Source organism: Acomys russatus, chromosome X, assembly GCF_903995435.1.
Source record: "Acomys russatus chromosome X, mAcoRus1.1, whole genome shotgun sequence".
Taxonomy (NCBI): Eukaryota; Metazoa; Chordata; class Mammalia; order Rodentia; family Muridae; genus Acomys; species Acomys russatus.
This window is the reverse complement of record NC_067169.1, coordinates 12964944-12983644: the sequence shown is the minus strand read 5'-3', so window position 1 is coordinate 12983644 and position 18701 is coordinate 12964944. Positions and strand designations below refer to the sequence as shown.

Genomic DNA, 18701 nt, shown 5'->3' with positions numbered 1-18701 from the left:
ATTTTTTTTAAAAGACTAAAAAGAATTTGAACATAGATTCTTTTCTTTTCACCATGATCCTCTATGAGAGGGAAGTATCAAAGATCTCCTCCAGCCTGCTTATCTGTTGGGCCTTGTTTTAGATTTCCCTTATTCAGAAGAAAAATGTCTTGGCATGCCCATCAGTGTCACTTGCATGTAATGACTTCTATCATCTCACAGCAGTTGATAATAGCATAAATCAAATAGACCCATCTTTAATTAGTTAAGAGGTATTTTCAATTTGAACTTAAAATATGAATTTTCTGTTTCTTTTATCTTTTTTAATTTATGTAAGTTTATGTAACTTTCCTGGGCATTGTATTAACATTCAATCCTATGTTCACAAAACTTCCATAGTGATATGGAGACTGATTTTCAAAAATCTTTTATGGCTTTCTACTGTTAATGGGAAAAAATTCAATGCCCCTTAGCATAATATTACAGGCCATTATTCCATGGATAGTGGATTGGGTTGGAATTATAACCCATGATCAGCTAGTTATTTCAGCAAATTGAAGTCTGTTTTTGAAAGAACTACCTTGTAACATCCTAATTTCTTAACCCACCAAACAGAGTTACAAAACAGGATTACAAAACAGAGTTATAAAACAGTTTTTCCTGCATGGTGTCTCCTTGGAGAAAATGGAAGCTATGAAAAGAACAGCTTTTTTTCACTGATGGAAATCCCCTGATGTAGTCTTTGACAGTGCTTTGGAAATATTTATTTCAATGTACTTGGCATTATAGCCATTTTTATGTAGCAACAGAAGTGTCAGAGTCGGAACCTCAATATCCATCATTGGCCGCAGCCAGCACAGCCTTGCCTTCACCTTTGGAATCTCCATGCTTGCTGGAACATTGACTGCTGAAAATGTCATTCCAAAATACTATAGACAGCTTGATGCTGTGACTCAGCCTGCAGACTTATCCCTTCCCTCTTCTCTCCTCTCTCTGTCTCTCAAACACACACACACACACACACACACACACACACACACACACACAGACAGACAAACACACACATAGACAAACACACATGCAGGAGAGAGAGAGAGAGAGAGAGAGAGAGAGAGAGAGAGAGAGAGAGAGAGAGAGAGAGAGAGAGAGAGAGAGAGAGAGAGAGATGGCTTTTATACTTCACCAATACCCCACTGCTTCCATAACTATGAAAGACATATTTGAATTGTTGTCAAAGCAATCTTGTCACATTACATGTACTTCAGTGTTCACCTTCTTTTTCCCTTCCTACCAATTTAGTTCATCTTTGATAGTAAAGAGAATGTTACAATAAGAAGGTGAAAAGCCTAATAAGTCAAGAAAAATGAACTTAATTTTATTTAAGCAGTCTCTTCCTTCTTGGGCAGCAACTTAGTAAAATTCTTCCCTTTTATAAAAAAAAGTATGTTATTTCTTTTCTGTCTTCACTTTTGTTTCCTCACCATGGCCTGATAATAGAAAAAAAATGACTGGATGGTCAGATCAATGATTAGAGCACTTAGAGATTTAAAAATGACTGGAGCATGGCTTACTCCTGGAACACAGAGCAGGTGTCATCACAGCACTGCACTCTGAGACCAGGCCTGCAGAATACCTTTAGTTAGAGAGGAGAAGCTGAATCAGACCATGCAATCTTCCTCCCACAAGGCTTAAATCTGATTTGATCCGTAGACTAGAGTGGATAGTGTACTAGCACCTCTGTCCACACAGGGAACCACACAGGGGAAGACTTGGCATCCACACCCACGTGATGGACTACAACCTCTGCATCCTGTCTAGTTCTCATTCCTTCACCTTTATGCCTCCCTTATATATGATTGTGTTTCCTTTCTACTGCAACATGTTGCTAACAAAAACAGCTTCTTTTGGTTTACAGTTTGAGTTTGGTCCACCATGATAAGTAAGGAGGCATGGCAAGAGGGATATATATGAAGCAAATGGTCATGTTGAGTCTATAGCTAGGAAGGAAACAGAGAGAGAGAGAGAGAGAGAGAGAGAGAGAGAGAGAGAGAGAGGAGAGAAAAAGAGAAAGAGAGAGAGAGAGAGAGAGAGAGAGAGAGAGAGAGAGAGAGAGAGAGAGAGATGAATTAGTGCTGCCTAGATAGCTTTCTCCTTTTTATTCAGCCCAAGACTCTGGTCCATGGTCATGGTGCTGGTCACAACTAAGGTGAATCCTCCCCACCTCAACTAACCTTAAAGAGAGTCTCAGAACTATGTCTCCTTAGTGATTCCAGATTGTGTTAACCTGATAGTACTAATCACTACAGTTCATTGACTATCTAATTTCAGGTTTGTGGACCAGCTTTATCCTGTCCTTTCTCTTCCTCTCAATTTTTGATATGTTTTGCTGTAGAACACAGGCTGCTCTGAAGCTGGGTCTCCTACTTCACACTCTGGAGTGCTGGGATTGTCCCTGCTTCCTGGACTGCATTGTTTTTATCTTTTTGTTTTCTCATTCAGCTTTCAGCTGGAATTGATCTAATTTTTCCCATTGCTTCCCCCCTTTATATATGTGTTTCTCTGCTTTTCTAATTGTTCATCTTGCTCTGTTTATTTTTTTCCTATCTTCACTATTACTTACTAGTGTCTATGTATACCCTACACTGCCATTGTCCCCTGCATGTCACACATTAAAGTGTCTGGATGAGGTCAGGTCACAAAATTTTCTGGCAATTTAGAGACTATTTCAAAATTTTTAACTTTTACTTTTTGACATGTGTATGTGGGTGTGGTGTGCCTATACATGCATACATGTATGTGTGGAGGTTCATGCATGTGTATGCAAATGTGTGTGGAAGTCAGAGGTTGGGAATTGCTCTCCACCTTATATATTGAGACAAAGTTTTTCACTTGAACCTAGAACTCTATGATTTGAGATTTTAGCTAACCCATGCTTGCTTTGGGGATCACCTGTTTCAGCCTGTTTAGGGCTGGGATTGTAGATAGGCCACCATGTTGGCCCAACATTTACACAAGTGTGTAATTTCACTCTATGCTTGCCTTGCAAAAATTTGACCCATTGAGTCATCTCCCATGCCCTGAGGCAATTATAATTCCTTTGGATAGTACTGTATTTTCAAAGTGGGTACATCTGTACTGAGAGACTTCCACTCTTGAAGCTGAGTTAGAGATTAGGCCTAGTTACCCTGAGCACATGGGATAAGGGGTTGTTTAGTTCATGAGCTGTACATCTAGCTCAGTATAAAAAAATGGTCTCTCAACCCTATGAAAATATAATTCTACTTGCATATTGCAAGAAATATTTTATTCTCATGAAAAGTCCAGCCTAGGCTTAATTTAGGTATGTAAATCCCAACACAGAAACACTAAAAGGATATTAAATTCTTGGCAACATGGCTCTTTTGAAATGTACCAATTTTAAAGGTAGAACATGATAACATTTACATAAAAGTAAAACTTGAGATGATAAAGGTGCTGCACGCATGAAAACTGTTCCAGAAACGTTATGTGTGTGATCTGATTCCAATGCAGACACTTTACACGTGCGAGATGTGTTTATGATGAGACTGATGTCGTAAGAGACTAAATACTTTATTATAAGTACTAGATAGAAATAAGATCTCAACTCTCACCTGACTGGATCTATAACCATTCTACGTTAGTGATCTTACATAGCTGTACTCTGATTTTTCCCTTTATTCATAAATTTTGATGGAAAATATGTCAGTGGAAACAAATAATATTTGAAAATAATTCATCAGAATCATTCTGTCACTGGAGATATAGTTATGCAAACATTGGAAATAACTAAAAGAGTCTACAGTGTGCATCTGCAAATCTGGTTATAAGCAGAGATCGTGGAAGCTCTCACGATGTCTGACTCTTCTAATATTATCTAAACTTTAATTATCCTGATATATCCCAAGTGTCCTTCCTTTAGTTTCCTTGTTCATGTTTAATTTTTTCATGTATTTACTGTTTATCAGGTGTCAGACTATTCCCATTGTACCATGAATAAATGACATAGCCTAATATCATTTAATCTATGGTGTTCATATAGAAATGGAAAGTAAACTAGTAATCAAGGAAATAAGTAAAAAAGGAAATATTGAAAATATTGTGCTCAGAGAACAATAGAGGAGAAAAGTACTGAAATTGTATTGCAATTTTAAAGAGGACTGTCAGGGAGAATCTAATTGAGAATGTCATAACTGTATTGCTCCTAGTAGAAATGAGGGACAACTATTGGGACTTTAGAGACAATTAGAATAGCTCGAGGTTTTGTTGCTTATGTTGGTATAGTTGTGAGCACATACCTGAGGGTTGAACTCAAGAAAGGAATTATTGTGCTCGCTTCGGCAGCACATATACTAAAATTGGAACGATACAGAAAAGATTAGCATGGCCCCTGCGCAAGGATGACACGCAAATTCATGAAGCGTTCCATATTTTTTGTCAACCATTAATAAGTGGGACCTCATGAGGCTGAGAAGCTTCTGTAAGGCAGGAGACACTGTCAAGAGAACAAAGCGACAGCCTACAGACTGGGAAAAAATCTTCACCAACCCTACATCTGACAAAGGTCTAATATCCAAAATATATAAAGAACTCAAGAAATTAAACACCACCAAACCGAATAACCCAATTGAGAAATGGGGCTTGGAACTAAACAGAGAATTCTCAACAGAGGAGTATCAAATGGGTGAGAAACACTTAAAGAAATGCTCAACCTCCTTAGTCATCAGGGAAATGCAAATCAAAACAACTCTGAGATTCCATCTTACACCCATCAGAATGGCTAAGATCAAAAATTCAAGTGACACCATATGCTGGCGAGGATGTGGGGAGAGAGGAACACTCCTTCATTGCTGGTGGGAATGCAAACTAGTACAGCCACTTTGGAAAGCTATCTGGTGCTATCTCAGAAAACTGGGAATAGGGCTTCCTCAAGACCCAGCTATTCCACTCCTTGGAATACACCCAGAAGATGCTCCAGCACACAACAAGAAAATTTGCTCAACCATGTTCATAGCAGCCTTATTCATAATAGCCAGAACATGGAAACAGCCTAAGCATCCCTCAGTAGAAGAGTGGATAAAGAAACTGTGGTACATATACACTATGGAATACTACTCAGCTATTATAAACAAGGAATTCCTGAAATTTGTGGATAAATGGATTGAGCTAGAAATGATCATAATGAGTGAGTTAACCCAGAAGCAGAAAGACCCAAATGGTATATACTCACTTATATCTGCATACTAGCCCAAGGGGCATGTCCCACGAAAGCCTTCACTTACCAGGAAACTGGGACAGAGGGGAAGGCATCCTATTGGGACTCTAAATGAGAGACGCATGGGAGAATAGCAAAATAAAAGGATCCAGAGGGTCCTAGAAATCTACAAGTAGAACAATATGATAGGCAGATTTGGGCCCAGGGGTCCCGCTCAAACTAAGGCACCAGCCAAGGACAATACAGGAGGTAAACTTTAAACCCCTACCCAGATCTAGCCAATGGTCAGAATATTCTCCACAGTTGAGTGGAGAGTGTGATTTGACTTTCTCACATACTCTGGTGCCTCACATTTGACCATGTCCCCTGGAGGGGGAGACCTGGTGGCACTCAGAGGAAGGACAGCAAGTAGCCAAGAAGAGACTTGATACCCTATGAGCATATACAGGGGGAGGTAATCCCCCTCAGGAACAGTCATAGGGGAGGGGAATAATGGGAAAATGGGAGGGAGGGAGGAATGGGAGGATACAAGGGATGGGATAAACATTGAGATGTAACAAGAATAAATTAATTAAAAAAAAGAAAAAGAAAAGAAAGGAATTATTTATTTTCACCCACAAATTCAGATGGTTCAGTTCATGATTGCTTAGTCCCATGTGCTTGAGTACAGCATTATGGTGGCTGGAGAATGCAGCAAAGGATAGCTGTTCATACCGTGGCAACCAGCTACACAAGATAACATAGTTGATATAACCTCAAGTACCCACCCACATTCACCCATTCTTTTAGGTAGTTTCCATCTCCCAAGGTTTCCAGTACTTCTCCCAAATACCACTACCAGCTTGGCCTCATTAGACCCAAATATGAACCTATGGATGGGATTTATGATTTAACCCATAGTAGTTCAAGGTGACATGAGAAACCATTGGACACTTTGAGCACAGAAATGACAGAGCTTGTTTTGTTGTAAAAGATGACTCTGGCTTCTGTGATGGTAATGCATTGCATGGGTTTAAGGATTAAAGTAGTCATTTGGGAAATAAGTGATGTCATCATTAATTTCCTATTTTTTCTATCACAAATGACCACAAAATTAGTGCCTCAAAACAGCAATGATTCATTATGGGTTATAGATTAGTACTCAGTTTCAGACAACAGTTGGAAAAGTCAAGATGTAAAGATGTTTCTTTGGGGGAGTTACAAAAACAAATTCATTTCTATCTCAGGTTGTTGACAGGACTAAATTCTTTATGGGTATACAAATGAGATGATTGCAAACTGAAGGCTACTTTTAGCTTCTCAATGTCATTGGTCTGTCTGTCTATGTAGTATGCTATATTTTAAAATGAATGACAATGTATTGAACCTTTGACATGTTGCCATCTATCTGACCCTTCTTCCTTTGTTACATCTTTCTCTGATTCATCTGGAAAAGGCCACATTTTCCCACATCTAAGACACTGAAATATGGATATGATTATGAACACCACACTAGTATTCAGATGAGAAGTAGTGGGTAGATTATGGATATATATTTAAATTAGGGACAATGGGATTTATCCATTTTGCTGCATTTGCAACATATATATATATTAGTCTCTTGAATCACTGAGATTCTTGATGTTCAGGGTGATTTAAAAATTATGCAGTTCTGTGCATACTTAAAAACAATAAGTAAATAAATTTTATGTTTAGAGAAAACAGAAATATCATCAAGGATGATTCCAAAGGTTCATTATGTTCTGGTTTTGAGTAATGAGAATTATTGACTGATCACTGATTGAAATTAGGAAGACAGCACGAGGAGGTTTCATGTGCCTATTTGTCAGAATAGGATCCATACTGATTTACTAAAGAAAATACATCCTAAAATATCACAGTTTTTAAATAAAGAATGTGAAAACTATGTTTTTTAATTTGGTCTGTGCCTCAAGGTCAAGTTCTAAAGGCCTTGAGGTTTAAAGGTTTTTTTTTTTTTATTCCAATTCTACATTTCATATCTGATAGTGAACACCTCTGTGTCTTCCAATTTTCTGAGTTCCTAAAATGTTTAACTCTTTCTATTTCTTCCTGCTTCTAATTCAGATGTTTTTAGAAACCATCTATTTCTTGAGTCACATCATCAAATAAAACTATTTGTTACAGTGACAAACATTCCAGTACTATTCTGTTTTTCAGCATTTTAAACCATTTCTTTCTCCTATTTCATTGTATATTCCTGTAAGTCTTTACAGGATTTATTCAGTTCCTTCATCTATTTGAATGTATTTTCTTGTATTTTTTCCTTTTTAAAATTTCATTTCTTTTTTATTTAATAATTTTTATTTTTTAAATATACATTTATATTATTGCACATATATACAATAAACTATCTACAGCAAGAAAAACCATGAAACAATCAGCAATTATATAAATGTTGCATTCTTATAGTGTCTTTGCTATTTGTACATGGCAGCCTTGAAGAAACCATCTTTTCTATCTTGGTGCATCTAAAATTCTGAATGTAAATCAGTATCTATTATATCTCATCATTATCAATTTAACATCTATCTAGCCCTAAAAACATTGAGATTTATTTTCCTCCTTCGAGGCTTCTATCACTTTCATTGCCTCATATTTAAAATCTTCTTCTTGCACTTCGGGAGTGTTAGTATTTCCAGGGCTTGCTGTGGTAGGACCACTGGTTTCTGGTGATGTCATATGGCTCTGAGTTTTGTTGCTTGTGTTTGTGCACTGGCCTCTAGCCATGTGGTTGTCTCTGGTGTTAGCCAGCCTGGAGGTTCCTCAGACTGATCACTCTTTGTGTCCCAGGTGGGTCAGGCAAGTTGGGAGCAGGAGAAGAGAGCTCCAAGGTGATGGATGCTTGCTATGGCTCCACAGAGGCCTCCTTAGGATTGGCGGATAATGAGTGTTGAAGCCTACACACACTTCAACTCTGCCTGATTTGCTGTCTCTGTCCCAGTTGGGTCAGGCAGAAGAGGAGCAGGCTGAGAGAGAGCTCCAAGCCAAAAGCTGCTTGGGTGCCTTTCAGGCCTCCTCAGTATGGTGGACAATATAGGTTATGGCCAGCACCTGACTTACCTCTCCTGGTTCTCCTGTGACTCAGATGGGCCAGGCCAGTGAGGAGCAGGTGGAGAGAGATCCAATCCTAAAGCTGCTCAGTTGTCCCACGGGCCTCTTCTGGATGACAGCTAATGTGTGTTGTGGCCTGTGCCCAATGCACCTCTCTTTGTTCTCTCTCTGTGTCCCAGATGGGACAGGCCAGAGAGGAGCTGGTGAAGAGAAAGCCAAGCCCAAAGCTGCTTGGGTGTCCCAAGGGCCTCCTTTGCCATTTCCCTGGCTATGCCCCAGATGGTTCAGGCTGGTGGGGAGTGAGCAGAGAGAGATCCAAGCCCAAAGTTTCTCAGGTGTCCCACAGTCCTTCTCGGGATGGCAACTAATGTGAGTTGTGGCCCACGCTCACCTCATTGGTGTTGGTTCACGCTCTGTGTCCAAAATGGGCCAAGCCAGGTAGGAGCAGGTAGCAAGAGAGATCGAAGCCCAAGTCCAAAATTACTCAGATATCTTTAGTTGCTTTTCTATTGCTGTGACAAAACACACGCTCTTGTGACCAAGACAAATTTATAAGTGAAAATGTTTCAGAAGGTTAGAGTTCACGATATTGGAGCAAAGGCATGGAGCAAAGAGTTCACATCTAGATCTGCAAGCAGCAGGCCAAGCAAACACACTGGGGATGGCAGGAGTGTTTTGAAAACTCAAAGCCCGTCCTCAGTGACAGACCTCCTTTAGTGAGGTCACACCTCTTACACCTTTCCAAACAGTTCTACCCATTGGGGACCAAATATTCAAGTACTTGAGCCTATGGAGGCCATGGTCATTCAAACCACCACATTTCACATCCTTAACCCTATAGACTCCCGGCCATATCATAAGGAAAAATGTATTTAGTCCAACGTCAAAAGTCCCCGTAGTATTTCATAGTCACAGTCTCAACACTGTTAAAAAAATTCAAAGTTTTTTTCTGAGATTCAAGTCAAGCTTTTGATTGTAACACCCCCAAAACAAAACAAAACAGTACAAACAACATACTTCCAATGTACAGTGCTACAGAATATATATAACCGTTTCAAGAGGAAAGAATCAGGGAATAGAGGAAATACTGGACCACAAGATCAAAGCTGTCCAATGTCTGTTGTCAAAAGGCTTAGATGACTCTTCTTTTCCCCCTTTATATGATCAATACACTTCTTTCAATTGTCACATGAATTTCAACACTTCATCCTGTAGAACACCAATCTTTTCATATTTTGATACTATTTTCCCCATACTACTTGGTCCTGAAGTGAATGCCATATTTTTATAGTTTAGCAGCAACCATTTCCAGAACTAACTGCTCAATCAATTAGGATAATCTAGGGCATGCAGCAACCTGGCCCAAAGTTTTAATTCTTACTCACACAACCCATTCAGGTGTTTATCCTATAACCTATATTGATAAGACACCTACTTATGTCTGGATTATCTGCAGTCTTGTGACGTGGAGAAATAGTTGATGGAAACTATATACTGACTTGTAGGCTTTTGCATAAAAATAAGACATACTACTTTTCTTTACCTCTTTGCCTAAAATATATGGAAAAATATATTTGTCTTTGAAACCTGAGTGATTAAATGTTTGCAAACAAGAAATAATTTAATGTAAGAGATTAGATTAAAAGTTTGATTTGGGATTAGCTGAATTTGAAAGATTTCTTAGACATCTAAATGAAACCATAGAGTGTGAGATTCAGGAAAAACAAACATGTTAGGAATCTAGAGCATCTGAGAGGTCTTTAAGAAGTGACTGTAATATGAAAAAAAGAAGATCTATTATTTAGAAGTAGAACAAAAAAGGTGAAAACATAAACAGGGAAGGGTAAATGAATTAGAAGTAAATCATGGGGTGGATGATGGCCTGAAAGCCATATATATGACATTATTTTGATGAGGAAATGACCATCTTTGCCCTGCTGTAAGCAAGTCAAGTAAGGCAGGCTGGCAACTGACCTTTGACCTCACTAGGGATGTATCACTTGTGATCTTCAGAACAGTTTTTAAGGGATATTGGGAATAAAAACCTGAAAACAATATGCTTTAAGAGTGAAAAAAAAAGATGTTATTGACAGTTAAAATAGGATAATAGACAAAGAAGTGTCGAATCATGATAAAAATTTAAAATAACATATGACTACTGTCAACATTTGTGTGTATTAATAGACAAGATTGACAGAGTTAGAATGATGATATATCCCAGGGAGGTAAAACATCCAGCAGTATCTTTGAGGATTTGAAACAACATGAAGAGGACATGGGACCCACTTTGTGAACTGAAGCTTGGCTTTAGCTGAAATCATTTATAATTACATCCTTAGCAACAGTAGAGAATATCGAGTAATATTGAGCATATGTTATGTGTGTTAACAGGCAGGTAAATGTATTAGTGACAGTTCATTGGCATTCTTTATTGATTACTTCTATTTAATCATTGAAACAAGAATCAAAGTCAGCTAAGTCCAAGGAGAAGAAAGTATTGTGGATTGAAAATAGATAATATATAATAGAGTCTTATAGAACAGTAATTAAACTATCATGTAGCAATAAGAACACTTTTGATGTCAGCAATAAAAAAAATAATGATAATTCATCATGGATGTCTATTTTACTCAAGACAGATTCAGATATAGAAGTTAAGCCATGAGCTAAGGGAAAAGCTTGATTTAACTATGATTGTGGTTTTAACATAAAATAATTATAATTTAAGATATGAGAAAGGGAGTTAGTGTTGATTATGAATGCTCATGCCACTTTCAAAATTTGATAACAAAGGTAGCAGTGAGACTCAAGGAGTCACAAATGGAGACAAAAATGACAGATTATCTGAATTGCATTTCATTAGGAGTGAAGAATTATAAGACTAAAGTTATACAAGGGGGTGAGCTATAAAGTTAGAGACAGTGTTTGTAGACCAAAGTTATCAAATTGAAATTACGACAGAAAAAATTTTATCCCATAAAAAATCTATCTTTATAACAGCATGGACCCATGGAATCACATGGCCTGACTCTTATGAGTGACCTTAAAATTTCTTGGTCTATTTTTGTCTCATCATTGAGACTAATAATATGCTTCTTCACTTGATTAATGTAAGAAATGAAAATATGTGTGACATATGGTATTTATGAATACCTACTATTTTTGTTGTTATTGTGATCTCAAATAAAACAGGGCCATGGCATTTATTACTTGTAACTCATTCTCAAAAGTTTTGGCGTCAGCAGAGGAAAGAAGACTTACCAAAATCCAGAAAAAAAAACTTGTGTACTATCTAAGGCATTGCTTTTCTCCAATCCACTTGTGTGTGACTATCCTCTGAGCCAAACAACTACCATCTTGGTGAGTTCAGCTGCTGCACCATTTTATAAAAGGATTACCTTTTCTGGGCTTGTTGACTGCTTATGTCCCCCATGGTAGACTCATGAGCCTCTACTGAGAATCCAGATGCTCTACCATCTTAATTGCTCGTGGTCTCAGGGAATGGCTAGGATGTACAAACAGAGGGATAGGGGAGGTCTATTTATATGACTATGAAAAAAGTCTTTATCCCTCTTGGGTAAATCTTTGCAAATGCAGCGTTTCCAAGGGGAAACAACCACACCCTTTAAATAATACTCCATTTGTGCTATGTAATGAAACCCAATATGTTTATAGGTTTCCCAGAGTGAACTTTAGCAAAATAGTGCCTTGGTTGGTCATTGGGACTGGAAGAGAAAGGATAGACTGCTGTTTATGTCTTTCAAAGAGAAGAAATTTTAGCCACACCATCACTATATTTTTTATTTTAAACTGAAATTGGAATAAAACAGAAAGTTCAACTTTACTATGTTGTAGAAGAACTGATCAAACACAAACTATTGACACTGGGATATATCTAACACCACTTTGGCCATGAATCCTCCCCTCTCCAAATCAGGGAGTTTTATATATTCTTCAGTGATTAATCTACTCTGCTCTGTGGTGCTAGGGACTGAACTCAGTGCTTCTTGCATGGTAGCTAAGCATTCTATCCATTTATCCATATTCCCAGCATAATTTTAAACATATATAATACATTAGTAATACACAATTTTATTTTTTGAGCTTATAGATACATCACTTCACCATCTTCCCTTCCCTTTTCTACTTCCAAACTCTCCCATTTACCATCCTCCAGTCTCTTTAAAATCCATGGCCTTCTTTTAAAATTTGTTTTTAATTAGGGTTTCACTAAGTTGTGTAGTTTGGCCTTGAACTCTCTCTGTAGGTCATGATCTTCCTTCCTTTGCCTCCCAAGAAGCTAGGGTTACAGGTATGCATAATCAGGCTTTATTATCTTACTGTTATCCCTGAGGGGGATTAATGATAAAGATGGAGGACTTGAGAGATATAACAGTAAACTGTACCAGACCCAACACAATTAACTTTGAAAGGGGCTGTGGACAGGGAAGGAGTTTTCTGTCTAACTCTTCCATGCTAGAATGTCTTTTCTATGACAAACAGGCAGTACTCTACTGAAGCTTTGTCCTAAAAACCTACAGAAGGAGAGGAGGAAACACTGGCAGCTATACTGGCAGAAGCTATCTCTTGCTTTCCTTGACAGATTCTCATATATGAGAATGGCCAATGTGGGGCATAAATCCTCTCTTCTGCACACCATTAAGAATGCTGCAGGCCACGGGAGAATGGGGAAATAGTAGGATCCAGAGGGGCCTAGGAACCTATAAGAAGAACATTAGGATGGACAGATCTGGGCCCAGGTGTCCGGCACAAACTATGGCACCAGCCAAGGACAATACGTGCAGTAAACTTCGAACCCATACCCAGATCTAGCCAATGGATAGGACGCTCTTCACAGTTGAGCGGAGAGTGGGATCTGACTTTCACATGAACTCTGGTGCCCCACATTTGACCACGTCCCCTGGATGGGGAGGCCTGGTGGCACTCAGAGGAAGGCTAGCAGGCTACCAAGAAGAGACTTGATACCCTATGATTATATACAGGGGGAGGAGGTTCCCCCTCAGTCACAGTCATAGGGGAGAAGAGTAAGGGGAAAATGCGAGGGAGGGAGGGACGGGAGGATACAAGGGATGGGATAACCATTGAGATGTCATATGAATAAATTAATAATATATTTTTTTTAAAAAGAATGCTTCAGGCATCTGGCATTGAAGTTCTGTAGTACTCAAATGGACAAGTCCCAGAGCATCATATATTTTAAGGGTTTATTACCAGCCAGGAAATTGTAATTTTCCCTTATTGGGCATTACTTTGAGGCAGCAAATAGGTGATGACTTTAAACACAAGATACTCCGAAATGATAGGAAGCAGCCAGCAAAGGGATACACAGTGGAAATAATCTTTTCTTTTCTTGTCTTTTTTCTTTTCCTTTTTTCTTTCTTTCTTTCTTTCTTTCTTTCTTTCTTTCTTTCTTTCTTTCTTTCTTTCTTTCTTTCTCTTGTGTTTCAAGATAAGGTTTATCTGTGTAGCCTTGGCTGTCCAGAACTCTCTTTCTAAACCAGGCTGGCCTCAAGCTCCCAGAGATCCACCTGCCTCTGCCTCCTTGAGTGCTGGGATTAAAAGAGTGTGCCACTGCACCCAACTGAAAGGATAGAACTTTTAAGAGAAAGGATCTATATAGGATTTTGTGCTGCCTCCACTCCATTGTGTAATTAGTTGTTTCACTTTTGTGACTCAGTTTCTCCATGCATTAAAAGACTGTGCCTAAAGACTCGTACAGCTTAAATATTATTCAATCTCATATCTCTTTTGGTGATATGGAGAGCCAAGATTATATCTGGGGTCTATCATACTTTCAAGAGACCCTTTAAAGTTCTGCCCTTCCATCAACCATGTCTCAGATGCTTTCCTGAAAAGTTAGGTCTTCTCAGATCATATACTTGTTTTTATTTATTAGGAATTAGGTTGCAATGTTTTCATATCACCAAGAAGACACATTTTTAATATATAAATCACTTGAGTATTTTTCATTGGCACCCCACATTTTGCCTCTCCTATTGCTATGATGCACTCTGGCCATCCTAGTAAAGATTTAATCCACTTAAAAGATCACAAAGATCTGGCATAACACTTTGTCATTGGGTTCTCATGCTTAGCCATATCTTCTGTCATGCCTTAAGAGGTATTAGTAGAAATTATGTGAATTGCCTTTGATAGAAGCTTTAGGAGCAAGCACGAAGTTCATTTATTCAGTCTACCATGACAACTTCTAACAATGTTCAACAGCAGTAGTCCATTTGCCTGAATCCCAAAGAGAGTATGATGGCAATGCAAGGTATATCCTTCCCCAAGCTAATGTTCTAGAGTTGTTCCCAGTGAGATAAGGCTACACAGACTTAGAAACAGCTATTGTGGTATACTCTGTTAACTCTGATTGAAGTTCTGTATTCTTCTTTTGAGTACACATACCTCTGCTTCTTTAATTAATATAGTGTGAGACAATTACATAGAATATTATGCATTCTATGTAATATTAGCTTATCTCCTTCTCCCCCTTACCAATATTATTTTTTTCCTTGTCTTTCTTCATTATCATACTGTAGGTGTTACGAACCTTTTCTTTTGTAGTGAAGGAGTCATCCTTGCCTGGTCCAAAGATCAGCATTGTCACCTGTCATCTCTTTCATTGTGTCAGGACATTTTTAAAACACACATTATTCAGTGAATGATGTTCTTAGCTCTAGTGCATGATAAAAAAGAAGCTCGATATATATTCAGCCTTTGCCTGTAGAAACAGCCAGTAATTTAGTGTATCAAAACGTACGAGATATTCTGCCATGATGTGCTAGCGTTGTTTGTGCCTGTAGTAACTGTGGGGAAAAAGTTGTTTGTAGGCACAGACAGAGCATCAGCCTGAGACATAAGAATTGTTCTGAGTGGGGACAAATAACAGCGTGTGTAAGAAGCCACCCAGATGGAAGGGGACTCTGTGAAATACAAATGACCTAAATATTCTATAATCTGTGCTTTTCTTCCAAGGAGAATGCCTTTTCTTCGGTCTTTATTAGAGCACCTACTTCTTTCTTATGCCACACTTTAATGGTAATTTTCTTAAACATCTAAGTTTTTGATGTTTGTATTTCCACAAATAATCCTGAGATATCTGGAGAAGAAGGCATACATGTAATGAGCTTGAAGTTACACATACCAGTATAAACTCATACAAGTCAGCATGAACCAGCCACAGAAAATTAAAACATAGTGCATCATACAATCACTTTTTAGAAAGCTTGTTCATCTCTTCCTCTGAGACACAAATGGCAATGTCTTGGGAATGATACCAGGGAAGCTGGCAGTCTACAAGAAGAACATCATGATGGGTGGATCTGGACCCAGGGGGTTTTGCTCAAACTACTGCACCAACCAAGGAAATACAAGCAGTAAACATCCAACCCCTACTCAGATCTAGCTAATGGACAGGACATTCTCCACAGTTGTGTGGAGAGTGGGGACTGACTCTGACATGAACTCTGGTGCCCCATATTTGACCACTTCCCCTTGGTTGGGAGGCCTGATGGCACTCAGAGAAAGAATAAGCAGGCTACCAAGATGAAACTTGATACCCTATAGCCATATAGTGGGGGAGAAGGTCCCCCTCAGTCATAGACCTAGAGGAAGGGAATAGGGTGAAAGCAGGAAGGAGGGAGGAATGTGATCATACAAGTGATGGGATAACAATTGAGTTGTAATCTGAATAAATTAATTAAATTATAGTAAAAAAGAAAGTTATATTCTTCAAAAGAACAGTGAGCTACAGTAATTTTTATATTTCCTTGCAGCCTTTCTATATGCACACTTGTTTTTTTAAACATCACAATTTGTGAGGCCTTATAATCACAACATTGAGAAGAAGATGGAGGAGGTGGAGGAGGAGGAGGAGAATACAAAGAAGAAGAAGAAGAAGAAGAAGAAGAAGAAGAAGAAGAAGAAGAAGAAGAAGAAGAAGAAGAAGAAGAAGAAGAAAGCAGATCACAAACTTGAGGCAAGCCTGTGTCAGTAGATAAACAAAACTCACAACTCACTTGTTCACTTTATTTTTAAGAAAGTTAGTAAAAAGCAAAAATTATCTTTGAACGTATCCCCTGGACATTGTTCTTTCCTTATTCCTTAGAATTAATTGCTATGATGAGTGGGATAATCATCCTCTTTAATACTTTTACATGTAACAAAAGAAAGAATTTTATATTATGGAATTTTGTTATGCAGCTTAGTTTTTTCCAAGGTTACATTAAGACTTGTATAACTCAGTGCTTGCCTACCATGTATGAGGTCCTGAGTTAAATCTCTAGCACTGCACAAAATTAAATTAATAGTAAATATTTTAGTTCTATCATTACTGATATACCACTGGTTGTGTACTTTTGTCTGAATAAGAATCCAATTTATAAAGACATTGTACTTTACCTATGTCATTATTGATGAGCATTTGGGGTCACTCCTAATTATTTTTCCCCATTTTTGGCAATTCCTTGATAAATGGATATCATGTATATGTCCTATTGGGTACATAGTCAAATGCTTCTCTGGAATACATACTTGGAAGTTAAGTGCTAGACTGTGGGGTTGGTGCATAACACAATTTTCTTGATGCTGTTCTGCTACTTCCCAAGAATCTGTGTCAGTTCACATCCTCACAGCATAGCATGAGATAATCTGTTTACTCATCCCCTTCCTCCATACTGGTAATTGCCACACTTTTTAATTATGGTTAGCCTGATGAGCCAAAGATGCTATCTTATTGTAATTTTACTTTCCATTTCTCTGATTACTGGTAAGATTGAGAATCTTTTCATATGTTTATTGGCCATTTGTTTTTCTTCTGGTTTCATTATATGCCTAGAGTCTCTGCTTATTTTTTCCTGCATGCAGAAAAAGTACACTCAAAAGCACTTGTGCATAAAATGAAGCTGGAAGGAGATGGGAAATCATTTTCAGCATTGTCTACTAGAGTAGTTCTCCTTAATGTACCTGAGAAGGATGACTTTGTTGTAATTTCGCTTTTGAAAGAGAGGGTGGTTTTCATTCCTTTGCTCTACACATACTTGATCTATTTGAAAAGCACCTTCAAAAAGGAAACAAATCCGATGTAGGCTCCTCAAGAAGGAAATTAGTGTGCTTTAAATGAATACCACAGTGGTTGCATCTTGGACTTTGGGATCAAAAGAAGCCAACTTCCTGTTTCTAGTGCTTACTAGGAGGGACCTTGGTAATACCATTGAGTGTTTCCTAGGTTTCACAGTATTTTCTTACTTCTCTTGGTCTTTTCACCTGAGTTCTCTTTTCTGTTACTGCCCTTGTTATCATTCTTGGTGACACTTCTCCAATGGCTTCAAATCTTTTCACTCTGATCCTCTCTGTTCTTGTGATCCATTAGTGTAGTACCCCATGGAAAAACTGGCATTACTAAATAGCCAGCCTCAGAACTTTAAATTTCTCCTTGCTGGCCCAAAAATCTGCTCTTCGTTTTTGATCCTTTACTTTCTTGTCCATCCCAGTAGCTCTGTTTGTTCATAGGCCATAGCCTCCTTTTATACTTCTGTTTACTAGTTTGGAGCTTTGGTTAACAATGCCTTCTTTCTTCAGACATACATTGGTTCTTCAACTCTCTCCAGTCACTCCTGGTAGTATTCTCTGCTTTCCTCTTTACTAGAACTTAGATCCACAACAACAGGGTTTTCTAAATGTGAGTCCTGGATCAGTGACATCTATATCACTATGTATCTTTGTCAACTTTAACTAGCAACCTAATAGTCTAGAGCAGTGGTTCTCAATCTGTGGGTTGTGACCCCTTTGGGGTGGGTCAAATAACCCTTTCACTGGGGTAGCCTAAGACCATCAGAAAACAGAGATATTCTCATGATTTTTTAAAACAATATCAAAATTACAAAGTGAACACAAAAATTTCATTGTTGGGGTCGCCACATGTATTAAAGGTTGAGAACCATTCAATGATCCAGAGTCACCAAAGAAGGGAGCCTCAGTTAAGAGATTGCCCAGATCCATTGATTTTGGGGCCATGATGAGGCAGAAATATCATGGCAGAGGGCATGGCAGAGGATGGCTGCTCACCTACTGTTAGCCAAGAAGCAGAAAGGAGTAACAGGAAGAGGCCAGGGCCAAGATGTGTCAACCAAAGACATGCCATCATGACTTCCTTCCTTCCACAGCTCTTCACTTTCCAATAAACCATGTACCAGGTTGGAGTCTCCACAATCTGCTCATCTCTAGAAATGCTTCACAGACACACCAGAGAGAAGCCTGGCTATTCTAAGATCTCTCAGTCCAGCCACACTGACAGTCCAATGGAGTAATCATAACAAACTGAAACCCAGATTTTTTTCTGAAGCTAGGTGTGAACTTGAAATGACTTTTCAGTAATGCAGAAGTTGGCAAGGAG

General features: G+C 38.4%; 1 non-coding gene across 1 annotated transcript; it reads left to right on the top strand.

Moving 5' to 3' along the window:
- Positions 1-4325: 4325 nt before the first annotated feature.
- Positions 4326-4432, top strand: LOC127186125 (U6 spliceosomal RNA). The gene has a single exon (XR_007830354.1). It is a non-coding gene; the product is annotated as a U6 spliceosomal RNA (small nuclear RNA).
- Positions 4433-18701: the final 14269 nt, after the last annotated feature.